This window comes from Balaenoptera physalus, assembly GCF_965194825.1.
Source record: "Balaenoptera physalus genome assembly, chromosome: 18".
In the NCBI taxonomy this organism is placed as follows: Eukaryota; Metazoa; Chordata; class Mammalia; order Artiodactyla; family Balaenopteridae; genus Balaenoptera; species Balaenoptera physalus.
Window position 1 is genome coordinate 61,904,266 of NC_138899.1, and position 14,802 is coordinate 61,919,067.

The 14,802-nt window shown below is 39.6% G+C and overlaps 1 long non-coding RNA gene across 1 annotated transcript in view; it reads right to left on the reverse strand.

Annotated features, from left to right (window-relative positions):
• Positions 1 to 1,011: 1,011 nt before the first annotated feature.
• LOC309647314 overlaps positions 1,012 to 14,802 on the reverse strand; it is a 51,743-nt gene continuing 37,952 nt past the window's right edge. The window contains exon 2 of the long non-coding RNA XR_014255954.1: positions 1,012 to 10,539. This is a non-coding gene — a long non-coding RNA (uncharacterized lncRNA). The remainder of the gene's footprint in view (positions 10,540 to 14,802) is intronic.

Sequence of the window (14,802 nt, forward strand, 5' to 3'; positions counted from 1 at the left end):
ACCATAGCAAGCACTTAATAGATACAGTTATTGTTATCCAAATGGTTTGAATATTTTAACCGTAGGTGTAATAATATACACATCACAAAAGAGCATCCCAGTATTTGTTTTTCATGAGCAAAACCAAAAAGCTTAAAGGGAAAAAATTACCTTTCCAAAAAACGAAAGTAGAATCAAAAGGAAGAACAAGAAATGTGCAAACTAGAAATATGCAATCCTGTTACAAGGTCTGTGATTTACTTTGAAATATGTCGGCATAATCAGGTAACATTAAGTTGGCACCAGTTAAGTTTTAATTTTAGAGGCTGTCAGCTGGTATTCTACCTGAAGGGTCACACTTCAGGGGCAGCTCCTACAAGTCATTCAACAGTTGATATCTCAACAAACAATTGACAGTTTCCTAATTAGCATACTAGAAGACAAAATGGATTTTCATTGGTAGAACAATTGATTTATCTTTAAACATGATGAATATAGAAATGGGTTCTCATTAGAAGAAAATAAAGGTATTCTAGTTGTGCGGATATGGTAGTTGTGTGTGGATGTCATAGTTGTGTGTGGATGTGTCATTCGTGAGTGTTGGCTAAAATTATTTAGAGACACTCGGCCCCTTGTAAGAAAAAGGTGCTATAAGAACCCCCTTAAGGGGGCTTCCCTGGTGGTGCAGTGGTTAAGAATCCACCTTCCAATGCAGGGGACACAGGTTCAAGCCCTGTTCTGGAAGGATCCCACATGCCGCAGAGCAACTAAGCCCGTGCACCACAACTACTGAGCCTGCGCTCTAGAGCCTGTGAGCCACAACTACTGAGCCCACGTGCCACAACTACTGAATCCTATGCGCCTAGAACCCATGCTCCACAACAAGAGAAGCCACCGCAATGAGAAGCCCACGCACCGTAGCGAAGAGTAGCCCTACTCGCCGCAACTAGAGAAAGCCCGCGTGCAGCAACAAAGACCCAACGCAGCCAAAAATAAATAAATGAAATAAATAAAATTTTTTAAAAAGGAGTAAAAAAGGAGTATTGTGTAACTCAAATTAAAAAAAAAAAAAAAAAAGAATCCCCTTAGGTGTATACCCCTCACCCTTGCGGATGGAGTCCATGGCCTGATCCCTAATCAATTCTTTATCTAGCTAGCCATTGGTTTAGGAGAATTCTAACTACAGGATGACTATCACTTGGGATGCAGAATCCTGCCTCAGAAATTTTGTTGGTCTGCCTGAGTGAAATTTTCATACAAGGGCAGAAAACTGAAATTTCATTGAGGTTGGAAAATATAATGGAGGAAAAATTGTGTATTCTTTGCTAATAGATATTTACCCAATAAATGTATCCATGTGTAGAAGAATTTGCTTTCATCATCACCTGGTAGCAAGGTGATGGGCAGTAACTAGATACCAAAAAGAACCTCACAGCTATGTATGACAAACTGGCTAAGGTCAGTTCACAGTAAGACTTCTACCACCTCCCTCGTCCTTTTAAGTCCTCTGGTCAATAGCCAAGTAGTGTCATAATAATTATCTAAACCCCTATATGGCTGTCCATTTACTAGATTGAAATATATCAAGCAACACAGCACAGTGGTTAGGAGTTCAAGCCCTGCCACTTACTAGCCACATGATAATCAGCAAATTGTTCATCTTCCTGTGCCTGAGTTCCTTTCAGACAAATAGCCTAGTAAAAGTACTTACTTTGTACATGATAATGATGATTAAATAAGATGATACTTATGAAGCACTTATGTGTCTGCCACATCTTAATAAGCTCTAGCTGTTATTATTTTCCAAATCCCCTTCCAGAGACTTAGTTTGGTATAGTAACGATGTTGGCTGACACTGCTTCTCAGTTAAGGCTACTTTTAATTGCATCACGTCACAAATTTTACTTGTGTCTTGAAAAGCTTCCAAGAGGTTCTATTTGAACTCAGTCATGTGCTTTCATTAAGTTCATCATTTAGATGCATCTATCATTGTTTAGTGTATATGATCTTCAACTTGGAATCTCGAGATGTTAGAATTTCCCTGGTTTCCTCCTTGGTACAGACTCATCCAACTCACTCGCATTTTCTAAAACTGCCTTTTTATTTTGAAGTGCCCTTCTTGCACTATAATCATGGGATGGTCCCACTTCTATGGTCTAGCAGACTACCTGCTCTTGATGAAAGCAGGAAAAAAAAAGTCTCCCTGGAGTACCCCCTTTTCCTCCCCACCCTTACCTTGAACTTGCACTTGAGAGGTGGTAGGTTTCAGGGGAAGAGTCAGGGTAGGAGGCGAGAGAATGCGGAGTGAGAGGGCACACTGAAGAGGGCATCCCTCTCCTCCCTTGGAATGTAATTCCATGAATCAGCGAGTTCTCTCTCCTTTTGAGTAGCCTCTTTGATTTTGTGTTCTTCTTATAATCTCAAAGTTTGGGATTGCTGGGGTTTATTTGTGTGGCTCTAATAGGTGATCTTTTTGAACCTAGTATTTATTCCAGACTTCCAATAAAGTGTTGCCTGTTTCACTGAAACTTAAATGATTTATAAAAGTCACCTGTACTCCTAGAAAAAAATTCGAAAAATACAGGAGGTCAAGAGTGAATCTAAGCAATCACCAAGTTATGGACTGACTTTTTGTTTTTTTACCTCTTTATTGGAGTATAATTGTTTTACAATGGTGTGTTAGTTTCTGCTTTATAACAAAGTGAATCAGCTATACATATACATATATCCCCATATCTCCTCCCTCTTGCGTCTCCCTCCCACCCTCCCTATCCCAATCCTTTAGGCGGTCACAAAGCACCGAGCTGATCTCCCTGTGCTATGCAGCTGCTTCCCACTAGCTATCTATTTTACGTTTGGTAGTGTATATATGTCCATGCCACTCTCTCACTTCGTCCCAGCTTACCCTTCCCCCCTCCACGTGTCCTCAAGTCCATTCTCTACGTCTGCATCTTTATTCCTGTCCTGCCCCTGGGTTCTTCAGAACTTTTTTTTTTTTTTTTTTAGATTCCATATATATGTGTTAGCATATGGTATTTGTTTTCCTCTTTCTGACTTACTTCACTCTGTATGACAGACTCTACGTCCATGCACCTCACTACAAATAACTCAATTTAGTTTCTTTTTATGGCTGAGTAATATTCCATTGTATATATGTGACACATTTTCTTTATCCATTCATCTGTCGATGGACACCTAGGTTGCTTCCATGTCCTGCTATTGTAAATAGTGCTGCAATGAACACTGTAGTACATGACTCTTTTTGAATTATGGTTTTCTCAGGGTATATGGTCAGTAGTGGGATTGCTGGGTCGTATGGTAGTTCTATTTTTAGTTTTTTAAGGAACCTCGATATTGTTCTCCATAGTGGCTGTATCAATTTACATTCCCACCAACAGTGCAAGAGGGTTCCTTTTTCTCCACACCCTCTCCAGCATTTATTGTTTGTAGATTTTTTGATGATGCCCATTCTGACCGGTGTGAGATGATACCTCATTGTAGTTTTGATTTGCATTTCTCTAATGATTAGTGATGTTGAGCATCCTTTCATGTGTTTCTGGCAATCTGTATATCTTCTTTGGAGAAATGTCTATTTAGGTCTTCTGCCCATTTTTGGATTAGGTTGCTTGTTTTTTTGGTATTAAGCTGCATGAGCTGCTTGTAAATTTTGGAGATTAATCCTTTGTCAGTTGCTTCATTTGCAAATATTTTCTCCCATTCTGAGGCTCGTCTTTCCGTCTTGTTTATGGTTTCCTTTGTTGTGCAAAAGCTTTTAAGTTTCATTAGGTCCCATTTGTTTATTTTTGTTTTTATTTCCATTTCTCTAGGAGGTGGGTCAAAAAGGATCTTGCTGTGATTTATGCCATAGAGTGTTCTGCCTATGTTTTCCTCTAAGAGTTTGATAGTGTCTGGCCTCACATGTAGGTCTTTAATCCATCTTGAGTTTATTTTTGTGTATGGTGTGAGGGAGTGTTCTAATTTCATTCTTTTACATGTAGATGTCCAGTTCTCCCAGCACCATTTATTGAAGAGGCTGTCTTTTCTCCACTGTATATGCTTGCCTCCTTTATCTAAGATAAGGTGACCATATGTGCATGGGTTTATCTCTGGGCTTTCTATCCTGTTCCATTGATCTATATTTCTGTTTTTGCGCCAGTACCATACTGTCTTGATTACTGAAGCTTTGTAGTATAGTCTGAAGTCAAGGAGCCTGATTCCTCCAGCTCCGTCTTTCTCTCTCAAGATTGCTTTGGCTATTCGGGGTCTTTTGTGTTTCCATACAAATTGTGAAATTTTTTGTTCTAGTTCTGTGAAAAATGCCATTGGTAGTTTGATAGGGATTGCATTGAATCTGTAGATTGCTTTGGGTAGTAGAGTCATTTTCACAATGCTGATTCTTCCAATCCAAGAACATGGTATATCTCTCCATCTATTTGTATCATCTTTAATTTCTTTCATCAGTGTCTTATAGTTTTCTGCATACAGGTCTTTTGTCTCCTTAGGTAGGTTTATTCCTAGATATTATATTCTTTTTGTTGCATTGGTAACTGGGAGTGTTTCCTTAATTTCTCTTTCAGATGTTTCATCATTAGTATATAGGAATGCAAGAGATTTCTGTGTATTAATTTTGTATCCTGCTACTTTACCAAATTCACTGATTAGCTCTAGTAGTTTTCTGGTGGCATCTTTAGGATTCTCTATGTATAGTATCATGTCATCTGCAAACAGTGACAGCTTTACATCTTCTTTTCTGATTTGGATTCCTTTTATTTCTTTTTCTTCTCTGATTGCTGTAGCTAAAACTTCCAAAACTATGTTGAGTAACAGTGGTGAGAGTGGACATCCTTGTCTTATTCCTGATCTTAGAGGAAATGGTTTCAGTTTTTCACCATTGAGAACGATGTTGGCTGTGGGTTTGTCGTATATGGCCTTTATTATGTTGAGGTAGATTCCCTCTATGCCTACTTTCTGGAGCGTTTTTATCATAAATGGGTGTTGAATTTTGTCAAAAGCTTTTTCTGCATCTATTGAGATGATCATATGGTTTTTCTCCTTCAACTTGTTAATATGGTTTATCACATTGATTTGTGTATACTGAAGAATTCTTGCATTCCCGGGAAAAACCCCACTTGATCATGGTGTATGATCCTTTTAATGTGCTGTTGGATTCTGTTTGCTAGTATTTTGTTGAGGATTTTTGCATCTATGTTCATCAACGATATTGGCCTGTAGTTTTCTTTCTTTGTGACATCTTTGTCTGGTTTTGGTATCAGGGTGATGGTGGCCTTGTAGAATGAGTTTGGGAGTGTTCCTCCCTCTGCTATATTTTGGAAGAGTTTGAGAAAGGTAAGTGTTAGCTCTTCTGTAAATGTTTGATAGAGTTCGCCTGTGAAGCCATCTGGTCCTGGGCTTTTGTTTGTTGGAAGGTTTTTAATCACAGTCTCAATTTCAGCACTTGTGATTGGTCTGTTTATATTTTCTATTTCTTCCTGATTCAGTCTTGGAAGTGTGTGCTTTTCTAAGAATTTGTCCATTTCTTTGTGGTTTATTGGCATATAGTTGCTTGTAATAATCTCTCATGATCCTTTGTATTTCTGCAGTGTCAGTTGTTACTTCTCCTTTTTCATTTCTAATTCTATTAATTTTTGGACTTATTTTTTAAGGGTTTTTTTTTTCATTCATTTACTTGACAGGGAAAGGGAAACTAACATTTATTGTACTTCATGAATACGGTGGACACAGACAAGCCTCACAACGTTTTTTTGAGACAGGTATTAATATTATCCCCTTTATAGATGTGAATATTGAATTCTGAGGGGTCAACTTGCACAGACACAAGCCTTCATGACAGAGGTTTGATTTGCACTTCCAGCCCATAGCCCTACCAGCATGCCACCCTGCTTCCATGATGTCGTTCACTAACCTGCATTCACTAGCATTCCTCTCCCCGATGTTGATTAACCCTGCGATGCGTTTTCAAATTTCTCCTCTCCCATCAGAACTGGTGAAGAGTCTGACCAAGTGAATCTCACTGCAGCTTCTGCCTCGGGTGTTCTTTACTTCTGAATAACAGTCCAGGACATTTCAAAAACTGGTTGCTCAACGTAGCACCAATATGTCCTAACCACAGGTTTTTCTGCCACATCCCATCCCAAGAGGCACAAAAGCAAAGCCTGGAAACCCATGGAAAAACACAGGTGTTCTAAAAATATAGTCATCAGCTGAAAGACCGTGAGCTGCATTTCAGGTGGTGCCCCGAAACGGGCTATTGAAAGGATTTGTTAGGAATGTCAGACTTCTTAAAGTGATAAAAATGCAGAGTTGAAGTTTGTTAGAGAGAATTGGATTTAAAAAGTTATGGGGGGCTTCCCTGGTGGTGCAGTGGTTAAGAATCCGCCTGCCAATGCAGGGGACACGGGTTCGAGCCCTGGTCTGGGAAGATCCCACATGCCACGGAGCAACTAGGCCCGTGAGCCACAACTACTGAGCCTGCGCGTCTGGAGCCTGTGCTCCGCAACAAGAGAGGCCACGATAGTGAGAGGCCCGCGCACCGCGATGAAGCGTGGCCCCCGCTCGCCGCAACTAGAGAAAGCCCTCGCACAGAAACGAAGACCCAACACAGCCAAAAATTAATTAATTAATTAATTATTTTTAAAAAGTTATGGGAATTGTTAGGAAGAAAGACGTTTTTAAGTGACCAGCTTTCTACACGTCCTCTTTGACAGTAATTGGTACTTCAGCTTCTGAAGTAGCTAACCAAGGTCCTCACAGATATTTTTCACACAATGAACCCTCCAAGCTCTGATTTGCCAGAACCGAGGGAAACAGCAGGCTGTCTTAATTTGAGGCAGTTCCAGAATAATACAAAAACATATGAGCTTGCAGCGAATAGCTGCCAAGTTGCTTTAAGTCTTTTGATACCTTTTGTTTTATTCTTCTATAGATAAATATGTTCATCACAGAAACATCAAATAATACATAAAAAATAAAAAGCAGAAAGTAAAATTCACCTGAAACTCACTCCAAAGAGTTAGCTAAACCACTGTTGACACGGACATATCTCAACACAAGTTTTATCTTTTGGGACTTCCTACTTTAGCCTTTGTCTGCTGGAATACTCATTCATTAAGTCATTCAAGAAACATTTATTTTGTAGTTATAATGTACACATACTGTATCAGGTCCTAAAAAGATATAATAGACTAAGGAAGACAGACCATTAAATAGACAGGTACAAGTGAGAACACAAAGCTGGGGTAAGTTGTCCTGTTTATCTTTGTATCTTCATTTTCCCACGGTGGTGGGGACAGGGGAAGATGATAAACAGATATTTGCTCAATGAATACATGACCTTTTGAATCAATGAACAGATGTAATGTGTTAAGTACAAATAGAAGTAGCTCATGGAAGCACTAGGAGAAGCACAGAAATGTGGACAGCAGACGTTTTCAGGGTCTGGACATACAGATTGAGGTGTAAGAATTAATCTGGCAGCTGGAGTAGCATGTGAAGAAGCCAGATAGAAAACAGCACGGTATAGAGAGGAAAAGACAAGTGAATGGAATTTAGAGTTAGTGTATAAATGTGGCAAGAGATGAGTTTGAACAATAATTGCGGCAAAGTCAGGACGGGCCATCTATGTGCATCAGCTAATGAAGCTGGAGTTCATCTTGGGGCAAATGGGAAGCCAACAAGGCTTTAGCTGATTTATTTTAGCTTATTTATTAGAAGAATGATATGATTTCCATCTCAAGAGTCTAAACTATGTCCTATCCTCCTGTACCTTAGTCTTCCAAAGTTTAGTAAATTGCCTTTTTGAAAGAAATTAAGTTGTGTCTGAAGTCTCCAGTAACCATAGGCTAAGTTATTTGGATCAACACCTTTGCTGACAATAAATCAGACTGGATATAATCACATACTCTTAAACACATCCAAGATTAGATAAGACAGGGAAAACAAGGGAAAAGCAACAAATAACATACAAGGGAACTCCCATAACGCTATCAGCGAATTTTTCAGCAGAAGCTCTGCAGGCCAGAAGGGAGTGGCGTGATATATTTAAAGTGATATAAGGGAAAAACCTACAACCAAGATTTACTCTACCCAGCAAGGCTCTTGTTGAGATTTGATGGAGAAATCAAAAGCTTTACAGATAAGCAAAAGCTATAAGAATTCAGCACCACTAAACCAGCTTTATAACAAATGCTAAAGGAACTTCTTTAGGTGGAAAAGAAAAGGTCACAACCAGAAACAAGAAAATTATGAAATGGGAAAGCTCACCAGTAAAGGCAAACATACAGAAAAGGTAGAAAATCATCCACACAAAAATATAATATCAAAACCAGTCACCGTGAGAGGAGGAGAGTACAAAGGCAGGATATTTAAAATGCATTTGAAATTAAGAGATCAGCAACCTAAGTCAAGCACATATATATATAGACGCCTATTCCAAAACCTCATGGTAACCACAAACCAAAAATCTCTAATAGATATACACACAAAAAGGAAAAGGGAAACTAAACACAATACTAAAGATAATCATCAAATCACAAGAGAAGAGAACAAAAGGGGGGGTGGGAAGTCCTCCGATATACCTAGCTAAGCACCTGTGCTTTGACCATGAATGCTTTCTTCTGTTCAGATCCTGAACAAGGTACCACACTAGCTACCCAACCTTCTAACCAATCAGGTCAGAATTCAAAGAACCTGGAGCAGCCCTGAGGTCCATAAGCTCACATAAGAATAGGAATCCCTTTATAATAAACATAGTAGTAACTACCATTTAATTAAGTATCTACTATTTGAGTCCTCTATTAGACCCTGGACATGCATTTTCATTTGTCTAGGAAGACCATCTGAGGATAAGTTACTCAAGGTCACACAAACCCAGCTTGGATCCTAGAACCCATGTTCTTTCTGGGCCTGTCCAGCTGGGTCTCTAGGTTAATGTGGTGGTTTCCTCCTTTGGGGGCTGCAGCCCCATCCTAATGTAGGCGGACTTGACTGAGGCTCTCATACTCTGTATATGTCTTATTAGCCCCTCCCTGCAATGGTTGAACCTGACTTGTGGACTCAGTCACTGGCTGGAGTCCTGACCCTTCACTGATGAGTTTCTGGCAACAAGGCCTTTCACTGGCCACTGTCCAGACCAGTATTGCTGGCCCCAGTCACCACAGAAGCTCGGGGCAGAGTTAGTTCATCCAGCCTGATCTACTTTCAACGCCTTCTCCACAATAAATGCTGATAAGTTGGGATGGTCACCTACTGCAGGCCAGCATTACATTAAGCACCTAAAATTCACTGTTGAACTTGAGTGGTACTCATCTACCCTGGACCCTCAGGCTGCCTGCCTGTCATCCAAGCCCACACCAGATCATGGCCAAAAGCATGAAGAAATCTTCCGTTGGTATGGTGACGCCGTTGAAAAGGCTTTGTGCAAAAGATATACCAAGAAACAGCAAACGTGAGATGTACACAGAGAGAACTTCGGGTTCCTGCAGAGTCATCGTTGTTGGTCATGGTTCACATTGTCAGCGGGAAACTCACCCGACACAGGTTTGTAAAATCACATCAGTGGCGATAAGGAAGTTGGAAAAAGTAGTGATTGGTAAGGTTGAGAGTCACAATTAGTCTCAGATGGGAGCAATTCATCCTATAGGAGCTATATACCATACATCAGTTCTTTACAATGTGCATGAAAATCACCTGGGGCTCTTGTTACACTGTGGATTCTAACTCAGTACATCTGAGACGGGGCCTGAGGTGCTGCATTCTAACACATCCCTAAATTGATGAAAGCCACCGATTCTCAGACTACACTTTGCATAGGAAGCCCACAGACCTCCTTGACACATGTTTTAAAAGGAAAAAAGAGGTTGATTACTTGGATCTAAGTCATGCATGTAGGTGGCATTAGAACCTTCCAGCCAAAGTGCATGATCTTACCAGAAAAGCAATCATTCTTAGAGGAAAAAGACCAAGCCAGCACTGAGTCTCAGAGCGTGAGGGAGATGGAGCCCGGGGTTGAGGGGTCTGGAAACACATATAGAAATCAAGAGAGGGAAAGAAAGGGCAGCAGTCATAGAAATAGCAACAATGTTGTTCAACTGAATAAATAATCCATGTTTGAAAAGCAGAGAAGAAGGTAGCCTGGGGTATTTGAAGTCAGGCCTGGGAATGCCAGACCCAGGACACTAGGCTCACTGTCACAGAAAAAGCAAACTTCAAAGTCTTAACAACAAGAAATGGAAAGAAATCCGCGCAGGCAAACCAACACCGCCGACGTGAGCAGAGGTTTACAAATGTCCAGAAGGCAACCAGGTAGATTCCCAGATGTGGGAAGTGAACTTACCTGCTCATCTTCAGCTTCCGGAAGGAACTGAGCAAGGGAAATCAAAGTGTCCTAGTCCCAAAGGAAAGAGCGTGTCCAGCAAGGTATCCAGGAAGGGATGAAGTGCGGGAGCTGGAAAACTCAGCCGAGGCTCAGCTCTGCTACCCACGTCAAATCCGCCGTAAAGTTACGTCGTAGGGAACCAATGAAAGGCCTGTATTCCTTGTTACCTGCGTGGGGCAGAATCACGTGTGAGTTAAGTGGCTCTAGCTGTGAAAACTGGCAAACAGTATGAGGCGCAAGGCACACTGGTAGAGCCCTGCGTCTCAGTAAGGTCCCAGATCAGCGGAATCAGCATCACCCGGGAACCTGTTAGGATATGTAAATTCTCAGCCCCCGCCCCAAACCTACCAACCAGAAACTGCGGGGCTAGCGCCCTGCAGCCTGTGTTCCTACAAGCCCTCCGGGTGATTCTGATGCACGCTCACTGCAGTCGAGTCTATTGAAAGCACGGTGGAGAATCAAGGCCAGGTGTGGCAAAGGACCATCATTGTAAGTGGGCTTGATAACGGCGCTTTTAAAGAGCTAGTGAAGACTAAAGCCTGTTGACAGGGAGAAGAAAACCCAGGAGAGATCATGTAAAATAATAATTAATAAAACATGCTCAGTGAGCAACAAAGTTGGGCAAGCACATTCCGTGGTAGAGTTTGATCAATGTCAAGGCCTCAGCCAGCCAAACACAGGACAATAATGTTTTGATGCTGATGAGGGACATCATGCATGCCAAGAGGGGTCAACTCACAATATGCGTTTGAAAATTCTTCATGATGTACTTTTAAGACACTCACCAAAAAGAAGTGCTATTTGGTGCCCATGCTTGTGAAGAGATCTTCTCAGAGGGGGAAAACAAACTTGAGAAAAACAAACATGGTGGTCTAATGGGATCTGTTTGACAAAAACGTTGAGAAAGAATTTTGTTTTAAATATGAACACAAGTGTAAGACACAAACCCCCCAAAAAACATGTAGGGGCTTTAATTACAGGCATACTTGTGTGTGTGTGTGTGTGTGTGTGTGTGTGTGTGTGCTTTGCTCTATGGTGCTTCACAGACACTGTGTTTTTTACATTGAATATTTGTGGCAACCCTGCATCAACCAAGTCTATTGGCACCATTTTCCAACAGCATTTGCTAACTTCATGTCTCTGTGTCACATTTTCGTAATTCTCACAATATTTCAAGTTATGATGATATTTGTTGTGGTGATCTGTGGTCTTTGATGTTACTATGGCAAAAAGCTTGCAATTTGCTGAAGGCTCAGATGTTGGTGAGCATTTTTCAGTATTAATTTTTAATTAAAAAAATTACAGAAGGAAGCAATCTGAAAAGGCTACATAGTGTATGATTCCAACTATGACATTCTAAAAAAGGCAAAATTATGAAGACAGGGAAAAGATCAGTGGTTGTCAAAGGTTATGGGGAAGGAAGGGATAAGTAAGCAGAGCACATAGGATTTTTAAGGCAGTAAAAATACTCTGTATGATACTTTAATGAAGGATATGTCATTATACATTTGTCCAAACCCACAGAATGCACAACACCAAGAGTGAACCCTAATGCAAACTGTGGACTTTGGATGATTGTGATGTGTCTGTGTAGGTTCATCAATTGTAACAAATGTACCACTCCAGGGGGATGCTGATAATGAGAAAAGGTACGCATGTGTGGAAGCAGGGGGGATATGGAAAATCTTCATATCTTCCTCTCAATTTAATATAAAACTACTGTAAGATAGTCTTTAAAAAAATGAATGCAATGCCACCCTAGAGAAGGCTGTATTCCAGCCCATAGAAGCAATACATCCCTTGGTCTATATTAAATTTTAATCTTGTAAATTTATATAATACTCATAACACAAGTTTGAAAATCATCATAATTAACTTGGATTTAAAACTATCAGTTCCAAATGGTGGGATCCACCAGACTGCTAAGAGGAAAAAGAAGTACATATTTGAACTACATTTTTACCTGACAAGGGATAGGCGAGTCTCTCAAAGAGACAAACGAACAACAACAACAAAAGTACATGCTGATGGTAGATGAATTTCAGAAAAAGGCTGTGTTAACCAAGAGCTATAGCACTTTCAAAGGCATTGCCCGTTAGAGATAAATCCAGAGCGTGTCAGGTTATATTTTCCTATCAATGATTGACAGTGCAGAGCTATTAAAATGACTGTATATCTTTATTAGATGTGTAAATGTAATATTAAATATTATTCTAGGTGCATTTTTTTAAGTGAGAAGAAAATGAGGTCTGTAGATTCATCTGAAACAATCTGTAATATGTGGAATTATGAGACACATAAACTCAATATGAATATTTATTTCATAAACATCTGCTTGAATACAAAATATGTGGCTTAAGCAAATTCAACATGAAAAATAGTTCAATTAAAACTAAAAGCATTTAAGAAGAACATTGTATTGAAAGCAATAGATTTTACTTGCAGGCAGTTGATAAGGTTATAAAACAGCAAATGGTAAGTGGCGAAGAACAACAAAAGAAACAGTTTGCTGAAATTAGAAAATACTAATGAGAACTGTATAAAGAATCATACATTCTTGCCTTCACAGTACTTCAACCAACACTGAGAGCAAAAGATATTTAATTGACTAAAAAATTTAATGAAACAGACTGTTGGGGAGTTATTTCAAAGGGCAAATTCTCAGAGCAATTTTGACTTTTACCTCCATTCCAAAATTGTCTTTTAATTTATAAAACTTAAATTTTTCCATTCAGGAATTTATATTTCTCCAGACCTTTATAAATCTAAAAATTTCAATCTTATGTCTTCTTTCTAAAATAATACATATATTCTTAGGAAAATTTAAAAATAAAAAAGCGTAAAAAAGAAAACATCATCTATAACATTCTCATATCATGATATTATATGTTACATCATGGCAGTTTTCTTTTACAGCCATGGAAAATATTATTTTAATAGCCTTCTAATGATTTTAATGTCCTTATTTTATCATCCACCAGGAGACATCAGTTGAATGAAAATGAGTCTAATTGGTTTACCTGCAAGAAAATTCTGGGTAAGACTTCAGAGTTTAGTTTTCTTTTTCTGGGAATCCACAGAATGTCAGTTTGTTGGAGCAGGAAGTTGCTTTGTCTAATCTATTGTCCAAACATTCCATTAGCAAGATAAAATTGGAACATCAAGGCAGAAATGTTTAAAAGCCTAGAAAGGCATTACTGAAGTTTAGGGTACACTTTAAAAGTGTCAGTAGACATTTTAACCAAAACTGAGCTCTTTACCCAAAGAAGCAACTGTATATTGATATATGTCTTGCAGTAGCTTAAAGAGGTAACTGAAGTGAACCCACCAATACCAACCATGTTGCATATCACTGGGAGGCAGGAAATGGTTCCTGGTTGGTCTTGCCCTCTTGGAACTATAGCAACATACTGGTTGTTCAAGCTCTTATTCAGATAAAGTTGAATCCTCCCATTTCATTCTTCCTTTCACTCTACCTCACCTTTCACATTATACATGACATTTAAACCTTGCATTTCACCTGTGCGGCAAAACAGCCTTCAGGATGTTTTCTGTCACACTCGCACCAAACCAGTATTTCTCTGTTTTTACTTTCACATATAAACCAGGTGGTTTTTTTTTAATGGGCTTCATTTCTACCATAGTGGTACAGAGTGCCTTGTGTGTGTGTGTGTGTGTGTGTGAATCCAGAGTGCTCATGGACAAATTTAGCAAATATTCCACCTACTCTGTTCTACTCATAGTTCTGGGTGTTGAAAACCCAGCGGTGAACCAGAGAGATGAGGTCCTTGGAGTTTGCCTTCTAGTTGCAGGAGACAGAAACATATAAATAGATGGATAGATAGATAGATAGATATAGATGAATGATAAAGACAATTTCCATTAGCAATAGGTACAGAAACAATGAGCAGTGATATGATGGAGTGGAGAGCGGGGGGATGCATGCTACTTTTGTTAAGATGGTTTCCTTACACAGTGAAGTGAGTTTTATTGTCACTCTCAGGTGAGGGGCACTCAGCTCTGTGGGTCCCTGAGCAGATGTCCAACCTGTCTGAGTCTGGAGACAAGGGCTGCCCAGTCTTCAGGTCCAGGTCAACTCACTCGAGCCTTGGTTTGTTTTGCTTTTAATTATTTTTCAGTATGTTTCCAAACTCATTTACATACAAATGTATCTCCACCTACTATCTTTGATATTTTTGCTATTTAGTGTCATCACTAAACATATGCTTTAGTGTTTTTACTATGAGCCAAACATACTCTAATGAAGCAGTTAGGTTGTGTTATTTATCCATTCTGGGCTGTGGGACTGATGTGATTTAAGGCGGATCTGCAGATGAAGCGTCCATAGGAACACAGTGGGGGATGTGATTTCTATTTTCCTTCTGGTAACATCTTTCTTTCCTCTTGACTTTTCTCTATACATCTGGAAT